The following is an 18618-nucleotide window of genomic DNA, read 5'->3' on the forward strand; positions in this document are numbered from 1 at the left end:
TGCTAAAACTAAACTATTTCCCTCGCTTTTTTATCGTAGAGGCCTGTCGTACATATGGTTTTCATTAATGTTTTTCCCCATTTTTTGCATAACTCGCAAATAGTTTATCAGGTGAATTAAACTTTATTTGGAATTAAGTCTCCCCCCAGGATATATACAAATTTGCAACTTATATGATGGTTTTTAATGAATATTTTTCCCTTTTCCCTTCCTATCTCATAACTTCCCTTATAACCCCTTTTCCATCCTTCCCACCTGGTACTTACACCCCCTGCCACACATCTTTATGGAAGATAGCGGGATATTTACGTCGATATTGATGCCAGCATGTTAAATGCTACATTGTCAAAATAAAGTTTTCAATGGCAAGAACCTTTTCTACGAATGTTAAAAACCTCTTGAAACTAATTACTAAAAGAGGTGACCTAAAAATAAGGTTATTTTCTCCATTGGGAATAGATGGAGTATTTCGCAAGAGCAAGGGTAAGGGAATTGACCAAGGGTAGAGAGAAATCAGTCTTTGACACTAATCTACACACTCAAAACCAAAGGTACCAAGAAAACCGCAATTTAATGTCCCATCCGACGGACGACATACTACACTTGAAGAACACTCCCAAAGCACCCCAAGTAGTGATCGACATACCACTGATAAATACGGCCACCTCGGTGATTCGAACCCGGGTCATCAGGGTCCAGTCCAATATAATGAAATACATTAGATACCGCAGCATATCATCTCTCCCGTGAAAAACGTGGAATTATACGCCAAGTATGTCCAAGTCACCTGTAGTAAGCCTATTATCTTCCACCGAAACTATGTTCCTCTTGAAGCAAGGGTGTTGTGAGAGTGTGGTAATTAACTGCGGAGAATGCGTGTTTTTTTGTGATGTGTATAACATTTGGAAGTAGCAATAGAACACAAAAATAAAATAGATAACACGTAAAAGGAACCACATATTTCAGATAGTCAATTTCACTTCTTCATTTCAGATTGCTGCCTGCAGTCTGACCTCAAGGCCTCGAAGAAGGTCGAAAGATTAAACGTTATCCCTCCCAATCCTTGCAAAGTCATGCATATTAGTACCAGCACTAACCCAATTATATTTTACTAAGTAAAACCAAAAACTAATTCACTGCGATTAGAATCTGATTCAACTTGATAAGTTGCAGAAATGTATACAAGTAACTCCCATATAAAATGAGTTCTCGGCTCCAATGGCCGAGTCATAGGGTTATCGTGTCCATTAGCGAGCGCACTCTATTTGCTGTTAGAGAGAGAATATCTCGAATCTAAGTAACTCCACGAAATATTTCAGCAACCGCACATCTTTTGTGCCACATTATTAATTGAAACTTAAGACAACCTTCTTAAAAACCATTAGTATTCAATACATTAGTCAGCTCTTTTCACTAAATTTAACAATGACATATTATACGAAGAGTCTCAAATTATAATGCCACGTTAGTCCATATCTTTCAACAATTGTACTCTCATATCGATGTCATCACCTACATCATCATGACGGCGATAACTATCGACCACAGACTTATTAATAATTCCATCAAATCATTGCCTTCAAACTGTTTGATGCATAAACAACGCCAAATAGTCGATCTAATACACAGCCATATTCGCCCAGCAGTTGTGGGCTAAAAGAGAGCGTAGTACATGGCCTGTCCCAAAAGTAGTATGGCATTTTTTTCCCGGATAGACGGACGGACGGGCGGCAGTTTCTCTGGCTGGGTTCGACGGCGGAGAGTCCAAAAAAAGGCCGGAGGGCTGGAGGTCAGTTGCAGTTGGCTTTCAGCCTTGGCAGAGTGTGGATCGTGCGTTTGCAAAACCTCTATAGCGTGACCTCGTTACGCTCCGTCATGAACCGGTCTTGGAGAGTGCTATGCCATGAAAATTTTAAGTGAAACTGGGTAAAACTGAGAAAGAGACTCATGACATGCTCAAGGCAAATTGTGGTGACTACGCCATGGGTTCATCGGGTGTTTTTGAGGGGATCAAGTTGTTTCGAGAGGGTGGAGAAAATGTGGAAGACGCCGAACGTTCAGGACGCCCTTCGACCTCAAACATTTATGAAAAGCTTGCAAGAGTGGAGGTTTTGTCGGACAGGGATCGCAGATTTAGTGTTCGCATGGTTTCTGATTAACTTGGTATCCCTAAAAGTGATGTTCATTGACTCGTGAGTGAAAACATGGGTATGAGAAAGGTGAGTACAAAGTTGGTGCCGCGAATGCTTTTTCAGTTTCCATGTAGGCTTCCGCGGAGATTATTGATGTAGGAAGTGGTTCTTTCGGGTTTTCTTCCGCGTGTATCCATTTTTCGGACGATATTTCGCCAACGTTCCAGTTGGCTTCCTCAGGTCCACTGAAGTGCCGATGCAGGTTTTGGTCCAATATATATACCCTCCGTTTGGCGCCTATTTTTAGGAGGTGTGCTCTGATTCGTTGAAATCCTTGAGGACACGTTTCCACGCGCTGGCGAGGGGGTAGCCGTCCTCGCGGTTGAAATTTCTGGGCGTTTTTGCAATTTCAATTGCCTCTCTGATGATCCTTGGGTAGTAGCGGCCTTCTTTATTCAATAAAGTGGCGTTGTCAAACTCAATATTATGTGTCGGTCCACTCCAATGATGTTCAGCCACCGCTGACTGCTGGAACTGTCTATTTTTTTTTTCCAGCAGTCAGCGGTGGCTGAACATCATTGGAGTGGACCGACACATAATATTGAGTTTGACAACGCCACTTTATTGAATAAAGAAGGCCGCTACTACCCAAGGATCATCAGAGAGGCAATTGAAATTGCAAAAACGCCCAGAAATTTCAACCGCGAGGACGGCTACCCCCTCGCCAGCGCGTGGAAACGTGTCCTCAAGGATTTCAACGAATCAGAGCACACCTCCTAAAAATAGGCGCCAAACGGAGGGTATATATATTGGACCAAAACCTGCATCGGCACTTCAGTGGACCTGAGGAAGCCAACTGGAACGTTGGCGAAATATCGTCCGAAAAATGGATACACGCGGAAGAAAACCCGAAAGAACCACTTCCTACATCAATGCTTTTTCAATTCAATTTCATGGTTCATTCAAGGAATGTGCCGTGTTTATTCCAACTATAGAATACAATACAATTGTATATACGCCTCTTACATCAACGGATATATTTATTATACAATTTTAACAATTACCGCGAGTACTCTCGGGCGAACAAAAGGAAACTCGTTCTACCAAGAGCTTCTCGACCATGTGAGTGAGGATTCAAAATTTTAAGACAATGCCCCACCACTTTTTGTTTCCCTCTGCCTTAAATCCGAGATAAAAGAACGTCACCACGGCTCGGCGAGAGCGTTACAACAGGCCGTGACGAGGGACGTTAACAGCATTCCGGGCGTTGCCTTTGAGAAGTCGAACAAGGCATGGAAAACCCACTGGCAGTGGTGGTGTGGACGCACAGGGGTGCTACTTCGAAGACTTCCGAGTGAATGTATCAATTTTGGCCTTAATTTTTTTTTAAATTGACTCTGTCCTGCTACTTTTGGAACAGACCTTGTATAATTCATACTTTTATGCAAGACTTAAAAAATCTTAAGTGTCTTCAAATGTATATGATAGCGATATGAAACCGCACAGAATGGAGGAAGGACGTTCACCCGACGCTGAGCCCGAAGGAAACTAGATTCTCCCCTTGAGACCGCCTGGCTGTCCCTATAATCGCAATAATTTCCCCGGAATTAGACTCGGCTTCCTCACTCTCCCGTTTCGCACGGCTTTCGGTGGGAATTCAAAAGAAGAACCTCCTGCAGCCTTGCCTCTTCCTTCCCCCTCCTCCCCCAAACACCCCTCAGCCGCAGTGATAGCAGCAGGGTCCGCCAATTTCGCGTCGCTCATCCCTCCCCCTCTCTCGCACCCCCTGCGCCTTACCAGTTCCCGAGGACGAGCGCACCCCACCCCGCCGCCACCCGTCCGCCCTTAGGGGCAGACAATCCCCCTCCTTCCGCTCTCGAGACGCTGAGAGAACAATACACCTCCTCCGAGGGATGATGGGAGGGCGGGGTTTGGAGGGGAGGGATCGTGAGATTGGATGGAGGATTGATGGGAGTGGGAGGGTAGGACCGTGTGCCGTATTGTCATGCATCGTGGGCGATATATAGGACTACCAATCGATCAGGCTAAAGAATTCGATGGATCGCACGGCGAAGTTTCGGCAGCATCGGTCATCAATATCATGCGTAACTAATACCAGGATTAGTTCGTTGCAGCAGACGTGAAAGAAACGATAAAAAAAGCTAAGCGCACAAAAATATAAATGCGAAAAATAAAGTACTTGAAAAAGCTGATAATTTCAGGTGTCAGTTACAAAGAAATTGATTAGGGTCTAGATTTCACAACTAACTGTTACATCGTCATCTGGAATAATCGATCCGAGGACTTGTTCGTGGCGGTTCTCCAATCTCCCTCCCGTTCCCAACCACACGCCTCATTCCATTATAGTTCGTGCAGCCTTGCGCTGACGTTTTACATCAACTTCAGTCTAATCTCGATTATCAGGATGTGCCAAATTAGTTTCCCACTACTTCTGCTAAGTGTCCTCTCCTCATCCACTTCTCTAAGTACTTTGTTCTGTCCTTCCATTTTATTTTCTTTAGTAGCAACATAATTTCATCGTCTCAAGTCTTATTTTATATACTGTCTCCATCTTCTTATGCCCTACACCATAGAAAAGTATGATTTATATGCAAGTTTAAAATTGTCTCCTGCTTATACCTGTGCTAGCAACATATACAAGATGAAAATTTTCTACGTTATGCCGATTCCACGTATTTACTATCTACCTCTTGTCTCTTCCATCTCTCGTGATCCTGCTGCCTGAAGAGCAAATTTTTTTCCACTTGCTTCAGTTTTTCTTTTCCTAGTTCTATTCAGATTATCTTCCCTAATTCTAATTTAGATCATTTTCTTAAATTTCTTTTTGTTTATGGCTTTACTTTCAAACCCTATCAACCATACGGACTATTAATCTTCTAAGATTTCTTTTAACTCTGCCAGCATAGCTATGCCGTCTGTAAACCGCAGCATACTTCTCCTTTCTGGCCACACAGATCGCCTCTAGTAATTATTTTCCTTTAAAGACGTGTCACTGAAATGTATCAGGTTAATGTGAATGCAGAGCGCACATGTAATATTGACGCCACAAATGTTCTTAATACCTCTATGGCCACACTGAGGATGCGGTACCTAGGAGTTGGTTGGGAAAAAATCTACAATCCCTTAAGATATCATCCAATCGAGAAGCCTGAGGTCAATCTGCGACCCTGGGAGGATATTGGGAGCTTGAATACGACACCACCAACCGGGGACATGAAGTAATATAGAGAACATAAGTGTTTGTAACATTAGGAGAAGACTGGAACTTGTTGGAGGACATTCGAAGAAATCAAAAACATTGGCGGAGATAATGAAAAGCATTAGGTAAGGTTAGGAAAGTGAGAGGAATAAGTAGGCTGGATAAGAGTAAAAACATCTGTAAAGAGACCCAACTTATTGAAAGACAATGAGGGGGTAAATAGTACGAGGAATGTTGAATAAGAAAATGAATTTTTACCATCTCTACAAGTACTTCGTTATCTAAATATGCTGTAAGCTCCCGGGGCTCATCCAACGTCAGTTTCTAATCGACAGAAATCATATTAAGAATGACCCACCCACCACTACAGTAATCGAACCGAAGGTTGCGGTGAATTGAAAAGAGGTTGCGGCCCAGCCGGTACTGAGCCTCAAGGCGCATGAAAATTCATATATTTAACATTTCCATTTGCCATCTGCGGCTTCCTACGATTACCCGATAACGTGAAAATGGTACACTTGGATCTCAGACGTGATTCTCCGAAAGCATGACCCGGCACCTGAATTTGTAACCCTCTTGGTGAGAATTCAAGTGCTCAACTCAGTGGACGATTAGCTACCCCGCACTTCGTACATTTTATGGGAGAGACGGGTTCCGAGATGCTGACTGACAGGTTGAGTGAATGAAGGAATCCTTTTTGACATCAAATATTCGTGACAGTCGCAGGAAAAAATCGACAATTTTTAAATTACCGAAAATAAAACCCAACGGAACACCAATAATTACCAATGGCACTATTTTTTAATGGTTCACACTCGGAGTCCCCACCGCGATTTGTAGAGTGATGATATGCCCGGATATGTTAAAACAGTAGACATGGTTATCCCTAACTAACGTTTAAGCAACGCATAGTATTGACGTTTAGTGTGGGGTCAACGTAATGGCGGCTTGCAGGGTGCAATGTACGTAGATAGCTGTGAGACGATAAATATCGCCAGGATTACCAATAAGGGTAAATCAATGTTTTCACTGCGATTCTCACAATATTCCTGGGGGATGTTGGTAAGTGGTGGAGTCCCAGATCTCGTAGGGGAGAGGAGGAGAAATTATGAGGAGCATTAGGGAGGGGAGATGAGAATGGTAGCGTCCCGGATTCAAATTTCGACCGAGCAGGTGGGAATGGAGTGGGAGGGGAGGGAGAGAATGGAGGTCGAGAGCGGCCCTCCCCTTCCAACCGTCTCCGGGGCCCCCGTTCCGTCCCTCCCTCATTGCACGGAGCAAGAGAGGGGAGAGGGTGGGCGGTCACAAAAGAATTCCTCCGCTCGGAGGGAGTGGAACGAATTGTGGGAATTGGGAAACCCCCCCACCCACCCTCTCGGACGTATCTCGCCCCATCACTCCCCCTGCCATCCCCCACCCCCATCCCCGTGCGTGCGTATGTTGCGTATGGGAGGGAATCTCGGGAAATGGAAATCTCGGGGAGGAGAGGGGATGGGGGTGGATATGGGGGTTGCGAGGGGTGTGCGTGGGAGGGGTTACGGGCGGGAGGGAGGGAGGGATGAGATCTGTAGGGGGGGGGCACGTTTAAGAAGTCTCGAGAGAATGCAGAAGGAGCCGAAGAAAAGAGGTGCCGCCTTTTAAGACTGGGGTTAGGTGGGGGAAAGACTTTGAGTTATTTCCTCTTCTCGCTTCCCCCTACCCTACCAACCCCCCACTCCCCCTGCCCTCACTCTCAATCTGCGGTCGTCACGAGCTCCACAGAAACGGTTTTCATAATTTCGGGAGTGAGTCCATCTCCGTTCGAAATATTATACAATGCGTGGGCGGAGGGGGTCGGCGGCGAGGGAATCTTAGATGCGTAGATCTTGGGCTCCAAACTGCATCGGGGAGAGGAAGAAGATGATGGACCGCAGAGTGATTGAAATAAGATGAAATCGAATTCCCCTAGGAGTGTATTCAAGGAATTCCCTCATCAAATTTGCGCTCAAAGCACTAATTCTCATTAAGTATTAACATTGTTTTACCCTTGGTGGGGTTTCGTATGCAATTAATAAATATGTATTAAGCTTGCTACTTTATAATGGTTGGTGAATCAGTTCCGGCAATTAATGGACACGGGAGGATCCACGAGGCCGTTAACGGAACGAGGATTTGAACACCCGTGACGTCGTCAGTGCGGTGGTTCCCCAACTCCTTAAAAAATTAACACCTCGTGCATCATTGTTTTTTTTGTTGTTCCTCGTATATTTATATTCTTAATGGAATGAGCTTTAGTCAAATGTACGAGGGAACAAAATGGAAATTACAGAGGAATTGTGCAAATTAACTGCTACAAGAAATATTAGACGTAGAAATACAATAAGAACAATCTTTTTAACGCAGTCTACGAAAGTCATTCATCCGATTGGCTGAAAAATAATATTTCTATCTCCGAGAACAGAATGATTTCATTAACGAAAATTATATTCAGAACATGACAATCATTTTTCTAAAGAGCAATTTCCTCCCGATCCCCTACTGCATCTGGAACACCGAAATGGAATGTGTAGACTCTTAAATACTTAGGCGTTACCCTCACCAACGCCCTCTCCTCGGCGAAAAATATACATGGGAAATATGTGAACAACCTTGCAAGAAATTATATAGAAGAGTGCTGATTAAATGTGATGAAAAAGCCAAAGAAAAATATTAACTCTCCTTGGCTAGGCCTCATTTGAAATATGCTGCAAGTATCTTAAGGGATCCTCTCGAATTTGGATTAATTTCCGAATAGGATAGCATTCAGCGTAGAGAAGATAGATTTGTAAAACTTCGTCATGATAAACTTAGGAGTGTATCCAAAATATTAGAGCAGTTATGCTGGGAATTACTCACGGAGCAAAGGTTAAATTACAGAGTAAGGCTCTTGCATAAATTGGAAGAAGATCTCTTTAGCAGTTATGTTGAAAATATATTATTACCCCCATCGTACTACAGTAGGAGAGATCATGTCAGTAAAATTAAAGCGATTAAGTGTGGAGAAAATAGATTTAAGATGCCTTTTTCCACGAACACTAAGAGATCAGAATAACATTGTCCGACTACAGTAGGGTCATATTGGAGTCAAAATTAGTCTGATGTGTATTCATCCCCTACCACACATCCTAGTGGTGGCTTGCAGGGCACTCAAATAACATCAAGATGTCATTTTTAACACGAAAGATGAGGGATCAGAATAACCAAGTCCGGCCGCGGTATGGATAAAAATATTCGGGTCAAGATTAATCTGGTGTGTATTCACCCCCTGCTAAATACCCTAGCGGTGACTTGCAGGGCACTAAAATATTTAATGTCTATCTAAAGACTGTAAAATACACATTAGCACATTCATTAACTGTTCTCGCCTGAGAAATTAATCGGGGGAGTCTGCATTTTAAAATTCTTTTGTTTTCTTAATACTTCCATAATCATTTCGCTAAATCAGTTCAGTTTGAATCTCTGCACCAATGCCTAAATCCGATATCTCACATGAAGTTCCAGCTCGCCAATACCAGATAGAAAAGCAGAACGCTAATATACCCATAACACTGGTCATAGCCAATATATGTAGTCGTTGCACTAGGGTCCGCAGTAAATTGATGAGAACACACAAATGTTTTCCATATGAATATTGTAGGTTGGGTATAAAATTATATTATAATGATTACGCTGTATATATATATATATATAGTTTGAGGTGTGTTTTCGATAGACACAGACTACATATCTTGACCTCGCGTGACAAGAGAAGACTTGAAACCCCCAAATTACAATGAAATCTTTTTCAATTCTGAATACATTCCAGTGCCCTTCATTTCGCCCAGCATGCATTTTTCTCGCCTCATCCTCCTTGCCCTTACATTATCCCCGTTCTCCCCTCACACTTTTTAACATTTCACCCCCAATAAAACACTTTTTATCCACCTTCCCTTGCTCCTTTGGATTTCTCCCAAAATTCCTCTCGCAAAGCTATCTCACGGTAAACTAAAACGGAGGTTTCTTTCTGAACAGCCCTTGTAAACTCAACATTAATACCGTAAGCGCTGCGGACGAACTGAAATGCCCGAGATTAACATTTATATTTACGTAAATATTCCACCTCTCAAGCCGCCGCGAGGGAATGAGGAAGGGGGTGTTAGCTCACTTATTAAGCATTAACCACCCCAATGGTGGCGACCACTCCCAAAAACCCCCCTCTCTACCATCCCTTCCTTTCACCATCTCCTCTACTCCTCCCCTTCACGGTCCTCCACTTCTGCCATCACCCGTGCTCATCTCAGCTTTGTTCTTTCCGTCAAAAAAGATTCACGCAATTGTACCTCGGAAAATCCCAAAAAAAATGATGCTTTTTATTGTGTTTCAATGTATGTGTTTACGTATTGAATATTTCTAAGCCATCATCTGTGACTAACCCTGTAGCGGATAACATAAGGAATCATGAGAAAAGAAATGAATGAGATAGCGCGGAAGACAAATTTAACTGGGAAATAAGGAAATGGTGAATTTATGCTTGCAAGGAATATATCAATAACTCCACCATATGAGACCAATTGTAATGTTTTGCGGATAAAATACCCAAAAACTCGTCCGGGATACGTATAGCATGAGTAACAAAATAGTATAAGGATATCACATCTCACGGATTGTCGAAATCAAAAGAAATAAGACGGGAAAATTCTTACATCCACGCAAGTAACCGTGTCAGTCACGCTAAAGATGGAATGAGGAATAAGGAGGAGCTTTTTCGAATTGATTTTTGAAGAAATTAATCCAGTGCCATCGATCAACTCCATTCAGGTCAAAGATTACACACTCAGGTAAATTCACCTCATGGTTGTTAGCGGAAAAATGAATCACACGCCTGGGACAACGCCAAGACAATCGCTATAGATCTTCTTGTCAGTGGCTCCCAACCGAGTAATTTAATCACTCTTAAAGGTAACAACACTACCAGGTCACACTCAAACGAAGTGGTTAAGAGGGCAATAATTCCCTCAACAGAGACCAACTTAACAGAATCACATGGAGTTTTCAGTAGTTTCCTTAAGCTTAACTGTGATTCAATATTAATGAACAAGGCAGAGACGTCAGATGCACACTAAAGCTCTCGCCTTGCTCGGTTGGCTTGTATTCTATTACTGGACCTGTATTTTTCTCAATTCGTTCCCGCGCCATCAACCACCGGCAAAGCGGACTCCAGCCCAATCCCGAAAGATATTTTTGCGAATGCCGAATGGCGAGGGAATGCACTTATGGCATATGCATATGTCTAGAAGTGGAGAAGAAAAGAAGGGTTAAGATTGCGCCTTCTTTTTGAATCCTTTCTCAAGGGTAAGAAGTCGTGCAAAACGCCAGGAAAGAATGCGCTACGCGTCTTTTTCGCCACTGCACATTTAATAGGAAGACTACGAGAGAAAAGGATATACTCGCATGGACAGGGTAGTCAATTGGAAAGATTCATTTGTGCATAATGTCAGCATTCTCTAGATGAAAAAAGTGAGAGACTAAACCGATAGAAAATTTACCTTTTTATTTGTAGTTTGGAGGAGGAGAGAGAAATGAAGCCGGGAAAATTGAATTAATTATTCAATTCCTATTATATATTCGAACCGTCCCTACCAACATGGAGGTGTGACTGGCTGGTGGGGCAATAATAGTGTGGACTTTCCTCAGCCTAAACTCGATCTCATAGCATTATTTTCTTCAGTATTGTTTAACACCTTCCTAGAACCTAATCTTTTTCTTCCAACTGTCCATTAAAGGGCATTACATTCTACCTTCTATCGTGGCCTTCAGCATCTCAGCACCCCTCAAAATTGACTCCATCCATTTCACCTATTCTCATTTTCTCTATTCCTCATCCGCCATTATTCACACTTGACCGTTAGTCTTGCTCTCTGTTCAATTTACGAGGGTAGGCTAAAAAGTAATGCACTCATGCTTGTGGAGCGCGCACACAAACAAATAGCAAGATAAGGCAAAAAGTACATTAAATTACAGTTTTTGAGGTGTAGTGATTATCTTTGAGGTGTATCTTGAGTTGAGGAAAAAAAATAAAAATCGCAAGGCACAAGATCGGGGGAATAAGGAAGTTGTGGATTGGTTCAAATTTCAGGTTTCGCAGAGCCTCTCCAGTTGCGCATGAGGTGTTTGAACGAGCGTTGTCATGTTGCAAGATTATTAGCGCTAGGCTTCCTTTAACACGACAAACTTCTTCCTTGGATATTCCAATATGGTTTGCAATATGCTTTTGAGGGCTTCGCCGGTCATTTTGAATCAAATCATCGACGATTTTGCGATGTTTATCGTCCGTGGCAGTGAGCGGACATCCGCTGCGTGTTTCATCAGCAACTATGACTTTTCCAGGCTCGCAACCACGTAATTTTACAACCCATCGATCTACATTAGACCTATCAACAGCGTCATCAGCATAAACAGTCGGTAAACGACGGTGAATCGCAGTAGGAGTCACTTTTTTAGCAGTTAAAAATTTGTATTTTCTCCACTAATCGCCACCTCCACAGCAATAACATCCAATATTTGCATATGCTCTTCTTTACTAGCATTTTCTCTGCGTTAAAGCAGTCTTTTACCTGGTCCCAGTTCCCTCCTCTTGGCACATGCTTCTTTCGCCACTGCATTGCTTCTCTTCTTGCCCTTATCAATGCACCCAATCTGTGAACTCTCCAAATTGTTCTTATTTAGCCCGTCCCAATTTGAATGTTGAACGCGGCTGCCGTCCTATTGATTACCTAATCAATTTTTTTCTCTTTTCATTAAAACCCATACACCTAACATTGATCTTGCTCGATATCAATCCATAACTGTAGCAGCTTGGCTAACTAAATGGTTGTTGTTTGACCATCCACAAATATTAAATAATCATTTTGGGATTATTCTTAAAATTTTTGCTGTATCAAAATTTACGTGTTCCATATTTTATTTCTAGAGTGCCATAATCTAATTTCACGGGTGTTTTAAATTTTTATTTTTCTTTCTATATTGTCTACTTAAATATTTGCAACCTAAACTCTCATTTATTTCAACTCTCGACAAATTTTATCTCTTCGCAAAATGGAGTTACAGGGCTCGAGATCGGTGAGGAAGCGGTTTGGGAATGATAAGGCGAGGGGAGGGTTGAAAAGCATTCTATGCCTCGCGATATTGTGTGCGGGCGCGTGTGTGTGTGTACGGAATCTGCGCATACTGAGTGGTTGCGTGTGTGTGTGTGTGTGTGTGTATTGTAGGCGCGTGAAAAGGAAGGGGTGGGCTTGAGTGCGTTCGCAGAGCGGGCAATGTTTTATTTTTATTTTTGAAAAGATTTAATGTATGTGTGTGCTTGTGTGTGTGTGCGTGTGCGCGCGAACGGAGGGGATGATTGAAAAGAATAATGAATGCCTCATTCCATGGCTCCTCGTCACTACCCCCCTTGCCCTCCGACACTTTCTTCAATGGCCAACGAGGGCATTGTTGCCGTCGAAGGGGGTGGATGTCAGGGAGAAGGAGAGGGTGTTTGTGTCTGTGGGTGATGGGAAGAGGGGGCGTGGCTGTACACTTCCATCACCTTTCGTAACCCTCTCTCTCTCTATATATATATGACCCCTCTGCCCCCTCCATCCCACTCCCGATTCAAAATCCTGAACACGAACCAGTGGCAAATGAGAAAAAAACATGCAAAACCTTCGGCTTCCTCCGCTTTTTTGAAAACAATCCGGAGAGAGAAGAATACGAGAAGGCCTTCTTAAAAGGGTACAACAAAAATAATAGGGAAATAAAGAAAAAAAATACAAAAAGCACACAATGGCTGGAGTTGGAAAAAAATAAAGAATAAAGGACTTTCCCCTCAAATATTTAATGATTGATAGCGCCGCCTCCATGAATCTGAATAGGGAGGCGGATTTTCTCCTCCTTCATGTGTATATATATATATATATATATATATATATATATATATATATATATATATATATATATATATACTTATATACGCACGTAGATATGCATATTTTTTAAGAATCGGCGAAGGTAGGAAGATAACAAAAGAAGACTTGAGAAGCGTATCATTGTTTGGCACGGGGGAGGGAAGAAGGAAGGAAGAAAGATTGAAGAGCCCCCCCCCCACCAAACACTCTTTGGTGCCCACCCCTCCACGCACGCCTCACCCCGCCCACTCCAGGCGTGATGGAACAGAGTGTCAACGAGAAGGGGCGTCGACGGCTAATTGCGATTACGGTATCGCATGCCATTGCCCCTTAGATGCGCCGCGTCCGTCCGTCAGCCACGGACCACGGACGTCCTGACGTACGTTCACTCATTGGCAACCCATTTCATTTTCAGCGTATACGCTATTCAACCATCGAAAGATTCCCAGTTTTCCAGGGGTCATTTTAGTGTTTCAACGCTTTTCCCATCTCTCAACATGTCTAAAAGTAAATATTTGAGCAATTGTTTGCCCATACTTATTAGATGAGGGTGAATCAATTGAAACCACTTGCACTAAAATTTCAAAATGTTGTCCCACTTTCCTATTAGTTGGTAATAGTGATATTCCTATTTTGATGAGTGTCCTACATGATGGCAGAATGCAAAAATATGATTGAACAATGGTGTAAACTCGGCAGATACATTCGAAACATGCGCCACGTAGGAATAGCATTCTCTCCTTTGTTTGTTGGCTAGTCATTAACTCTTTTCAAAAATAAAACAACGCTCGCTCTGCGAACGCACTCTGGCCCACCCCTTCTTTTTCACGCTCCTACAATACACACACCCACACGCAACCACTCAGTATGCGCAGATTCCGTACACACACATGTGTATATATATATATATATATATATATATATATATATATATATATATATATATATAAAATCTTCGAAATGGAACGCTCTTCGGCGACGCACAAATATATAAAAACACAGATGTAGATTTTTAGAATATAGAGACACAAAGAAAGGACACTCACAATTTGTTATTTGAAGTTTCGACAGCACGGCTGTCGTCTTCAGAATGGCGTTCTCGGGGAAGAGCGGAGAGGATGTGCGGGGGAGAGGTAGGGGAAGGAGAGGTAAAGGGACCAATAGGAAATGAGCAAGGGGGTGGGGGGGATATATATTTATATATATATATATAAATATAACCAAGAAGGCGTCTAATAACGTATATATATATATATATATATATTATATATATATATATATATAACCACAAAGGCGTGTAATAACGTATATATATATATATATATATATATATATATATACATACATGCATGTATGAACTAACATTTGAGAAGGCATGTCATATTACACGCCTTTGTGGTTGTTTGCAAGTGATTGTGCAGACGCAGATGAAACTTCTATCGAAATTTGTTACCCCTCAGATAATTTCGTAGTTCATAAACAAAAGAAGAGGGATCAATGTCAAATTGAGAAAAGCAGAAAGAACAAAGTATAAAAAAAGGATCCAAAAAGTTAGTGTGCGATAAATTTACAAAATACTTATGTTTCGCTGGAGTGGCTGTTGCGTGATAGAATAATTTTATAAAAACGAATGTTTAAAAGCTTTTAATTTCCTCTGGACTCGCAAATAAAACAGAAGCTACACTGAACTAAAAGATTTTTTCCTGGCGAATTTAAAATAATTCGCAATGATCGTTTAAATGGAGATGGGATACTTCTTGTGTTTTTGAAAAGTTTATTTGTTTGTTTGATCAGTGTTTTCGGCCGCTTTTTCCCGTTCCGACACTCGTCAGTCCTGAATCTAATCAGTATATTTCGTTTGTTAGATGGCACCCACCCGCAGAATAGGAAATCAACATTTTCAGTTTTCTTTCACAGATTGGTAAAATGGTAACTGCCATGATCCGTGCAGTTTGGAATTTTCTCCCGAGTGTAAAATCAACGCTGTAAAAAAATTGAAAATTGTCATATAGATATGATGGGAAATGACGCAGCTTTTAAGTAGTGGCCCCTCCCCAAATTTTAAATGGGCATTCAATCGAGTAGAAACTTTGGTTTAAGAATCATATTCGCACCATTTTACCCAACGCTAAGCACGATCTTCCGAAGGATAAAACATCATCACCTACGAATTTATAAGTAAAAATAATTCCATTTAAGAAAAGTTTTTTATTTAAATTTCAGTCTTTTAAATGAACATAGTGGTTGAATTAATTACATTGTATATTTCCACTACAAATACCTATACAGTCCGTTGTGCAATTTTAACACAAAAAAGATGAGGGCAAGGAAACATTTGAAAAAATTAATTAAAGAAATAAAAACCTCAGGGAATGGAATAATTTGCCTTATGAGGGAATGGGATGCATCACAGACGTAATAGCAGCAGGCAACGGAAAACAAAGGTTATGCAAAAGAAAAATGGTTTTATAAGTATCTAAACTAATGGCAGGCAGCACGAATAATTGTAAAACGTTGTTATGATAAACTTAGTAGTGAGTCCAAAATATTAGAGGAGTTAGACTGGGAATCAGTCAAGGAGCGAAGGTTAAATTACAGATTAAATCTCTTGTATAAATTGCAGGGAAGTCTCTTAATTAGTGATGTTGAAAATCTATTGTTTCCCCCATCGTACTACGATAGGAGAGCCCATGTCAATAAAATTAGATAGATTAACTGTAGAACAGATAGATTTAAGATGTAATTTTTATCATGAACAAAAACGGATCAAAATGACATTGTTCGGCTTCAGTAAGATCATATTCGGGTCCAAATTAGTCTGGTGTGTATTCATTCCCTACCACACACCCTAGCGGTGGCTTGCAGGGTACGAATATATCCAAAAAATATCTAATCAGTACTTTTATCGAAGTTTAGGCGTCAATATCTCTAGTGTGAGACTTAGGATGGTGAAAGAGAAATGAAGAGATTTGAATTACTTCAACGCTTGGATATAAAACAAAGAAATCGCTTAACGCTTGGATATAAAACAGAGAAATCAATTTAATACTCTTTCGGTACCCGTTAGTTCTTCGTTCATAGAGATTTTATTTCGTTGATAATTGAGGTAATTTAGCTTTCAGTCAATAAGAATAATATTTAAACGGTTAATACAAACATGGCAAACCAGGTATCATGGCACTAAATGATACTTTGAGACCAAGAAATGTGAAGTTGCCGTGCAATTTTCATCTCTTCTTTTTTACCGACGCCTTAGTGTTAGAATAAAGAACACAACCTCTGCAACATATGCTAAGAAAAATATTGTACGCAGTTGTAAAACTTGTTTTAACTAAAATGTCCAATGTTTCATCTACTTCTTTTCAAATGACATCTAACTCATCGATACGACTGGCAAGAATACAGACAGGCTACGCATATAAGCATATGTAATTATATGATGAAAATACCCTCTTTAAAATCATTGCCTCACATAAATTGAAACACAAAACCTTTAAAAATTCCCATCGGTTATGGCAAGTGATTTCGTTAACCGCGGTCCGAAAAAAAGTGGTTCTTTCTTTTGACTGCGTTTGACGATATAATGATCGAGTTCTATAATAAAACTACATCAGATCACACCGTTAAAAGAAAGAATGAAATTTTTTTAAGAGTGTTTAAGGGAGAATCGATGAATATGATTCGCACGCTTCACTTGCGGTCTTCAAACCCCAGCGCTTCCTCGATGCCAAGCGTAAACTTGTACCTACTGTCCTCCGTGGTAATAAGCCACTTTAAGCGGTTAACATCTGGCGGTAGTGCGCGCACTGGTATTTGCCATAAAGTGTGCGTAACGCCTTTCAGCTCGAGACAATAGAGGCCGACGCAGGAAAGCTCGCGCGGCGCATGGCGAGCGAGGCAGGCCCGTTCCTCCCTCCTCTTTCTACTACGTATCATACTAGCTCGCTCGACCTGAGAAGGTAACAAGGCCTCAAGGGAGTTTTTTTATTGCGTCTTAATGCGCGGCATGAACAATGTAAAATTAAAAATGTAAATTATGCTCCACGTACAGAGAGCAGTCATAAAAAAAAACCCGACGCGGATAACTCGAGGGGGCGCACAAAAGTCAGCAGAAGGCAGCTGTTCTGCGGGTCTTCCCGTCCGACCTCTCGGTTCGCCATAGCACACGAATACGTACGAGCAACGCGCACAGCATTTGTGTGATGAAATACGTAAAACAATTTCCGACGCCGAAGACGATCGTCCGTTAGAGCCGAGTGCTCGCAGACATTAAGTACGAGCGGGCCTTTTCATTTCCCTGTCCATTTTAATGGCGCTATTGACCTATCCTCGGCTGCTGACTCACGCTAAGAAAACGATTGCTTCCTAGTCAGTCATCGATATAACGTGCGCACACAACAACCGAAACATTCATTAAAGATCCGTGAACAAGCTACACACACGCCACTGACTCTTTAAAATACCTTCCAAGGAAAATATCATGAATAAGACTTATTTAAAAGCATTCCTAAATGTTAGAATGATGAATATGCTCAGTATGGAATAACGTATTCTTCAAGCTAACTTGACAAAATAGTTATCAGTCGCCCTGGAATGAGGATGAGGAACCTCGAGTAATGCGCGCTTAAGTGTAACATCCACTTACTGAAATTCCCATGCCTTTTAGCCTATCTCCTTGTAATCTCTGCCTTTAGCTTCTTTCATCAGCAAACTGGAATATGAGCTATCCCCCGATTGAATTTACACAAGACCCATAAGTTTCCAGACCCATTAATATCAAGTAAGAATACGTTCCTATTGACCCACTGTAAGAACCATTGTCTTACCGAATATCTTTTATTACTTCGAATCCTAGTTCCCATTCCTCGCCCTTGTCTATGGTTCGTGCGTACTAAGTCTGAAGTTTGAAATTGAACAGTAACAGATTAGTATTTTCTTACGTGCTTTATATTGGCTTTGTTTTACAACATTTATTCGATATGCAGCGAACAATTTAGTGGAGAGTTGAGGATTTATTTTTCTGTCCTTATAGCCCAATCCAAGTTTTCCCAGTGCTTTGAAATCTTCTCATTTAACTCGAAACTGTCGCAATAACCACTTCAAATAATTGTTTTTCCTTTAAAGATAGTGTAAGTTAAGCAAAAATAATTTCCGCGGCAGAATATTGTTGCCCTATTTTATTCATTAGCCCTCGCTGCTCTCGATCATTGAATTTAAAAAGATCAGCACATAAAATTGAAAAATTAATAGCTGGATTAATCGATGCATTACAATCTAAATACGAAGTAAATATCTCAATTATACAAGGTCTGAAGAAAATAATGAT

The sequence above is a fragment of the Hetaerina americana genome, unplaced genomic scaffold (assembly GCF_022747635.1).
Source record: "Hetaerina americana unplaced genomic scaffold, ioHetAmer1.1.p SCAF_1, whole genome shotgun sequence".
Lineage (NCBI taxonomy): Eukaryota > Metazoa > Arthropoda > Insecta > Odonata > Calopterygidae > Hetaerina > Hetaerina americana.